This window comes from Austrofundulus limnaeus, unplaced genomic scaffold, assembly GCF_001266775.1.
Source record: "Austrofundulus limnaeus strain Quisiro unplaced genomic scaffold, Austrofundulus_limnaeus-1.0 Scaffold191, whole genome shotgun sequence".
Taxonomy (NCBI): Eukaryota; Metazoa; Chordata; class Actinopteri; order Cyprinodontiformes; family Rivulidae; genus Austrofundulus; species Austrofundulus limnaeus.
In genome coordinates, this window is record NW_013952593.1 from 1015145 (window position 1) to 1016827 (window position 1683).

Consider the following 1683-nt stretch of genomic DNA (forward strand, 5'->3'; position numbering starts at 1 on the left):
TAATAAACCGGCAGGCACAACAGTGATAAACTACTTTTGCGAGGGAACACAAAAGGTATTGCGAGGTAATGCAATATTATTGCATGGGAACGCAAAAGAAAAAAAACTCCCATGTCCTCTCGCGGGCTCCATAGTTTGGCTTTTGTTATTTGTGTAGTTTTAATATTCTTGTCAGAAATCGTAAACAAACACAATCAGCAGATCCTTCATGTATCGTCTCTGAGGGTGCTGACTCTCATTGTTTCTTTTTTTTTTTTTTTGGTCTTCCTCTAAACATGCTCTGTATATGAATCTGAAATGTCTTTTTGTTTGCATCCAGTGGCAGCTGGTCGTATTGACTATTTTTCTTCAGCTGGAACGAAGGATATAAATATCAGTCTCCTCAGGCCTCCTGTTCTAAGGTCAACCCAGAAGTGTCTCAAAATTAGGTTTAAATTAAACTATTATTATAACTACTGTCACAGCTCAGTACTTTGCTTCTTCACATTTAAGGAGATTATTTAATCCTGAGTATTTAAATTGATTTTCTTTTTCYTTTTTTTTAAATTTACCAGTAATTTGAAACAGTTCTGTGTAACGGCCTCGATGTCACACTTTTCTTGAGAAAAYTCTTGAGCCTGGCGGTGAACTCAGACACATTCTTGAATCCCGGCCTGTTTTTCATCTTCAAACATTTTTTTATAATCCTGCTGAACCCTGGTGTGGTCTGAGAACGGTGAGATGTATATGTTCATGTTTAATGTTTGTGTGAAACATTCATCTTGTGTGGTTGTCACTGACATCTAAACTCTTACAAATATATTTAACAAAAACAAAAGTGTCCTGAGGGTTGAGAGCAGCTTTTGGAGGATCTACAGTGAGAATGATCACTTATAGAGTTTAACTCGCAGCACCTGGTGGCCATGTTAACTCAACCAGTGCTGAGTTTTTCTGCCTCAGTTGTTACTGCAGCTGTCACTACTTATCATGCTGAAGGAAATTCAGTTTTTCCTGACATACAACTTTAAACAAGATTGATTTGTGAGGTAAAGTAAATCAATGCAACAGTCGTCCAATCGGAACACTTTTGTCTCAACAGATTCTCCTTAAAATAAACGTGTGATCTTTTGTTCAGATAAATACAGAATCACATCATAAGTTCAAATATTGACTTGCAGGAAACCAAAAGACATCAGTCTCATGTGTACAAAGTTATTTTTAGTCATAATAAGCAGAAGAACTGAGAGGGTTCTAACATCATAGGGTGTATTCAGACCAGGAAAGTCCTTTGGTCCAATTGTTTGGTCCAAAAATGGACTTTATTTTTTTTTTTTTCGTTTGATGCTGTTTGCATTCACATTGTGCTTTTTTGCAAATGAACTATAACTTGTAAACAAAGCCATCAGGCTGACGATCATTGCTCCCATTGGACAAAAAAAGGACGGGGGCGGGACTGAGCCACAGACCCAGAAGAAAACAAGAAGTCCTGCATGCTGTGGTTCTGATGCGCACATTTTTGCTGATAGTACAACTGCAATAGCATTTAAAATGTCAGAAGCAGCTAATTTAATGGTGGTTCCATGATGATATTCTAATTTTGGAGCGGTGTCAGTAAATGTGTCCCGCGACCCAAAAGAGACGAGGTGCTCTGCGTGTTCTGACCACAACATGCTGGCAGTAGAGCTGCTAACAGGAGATAACGAA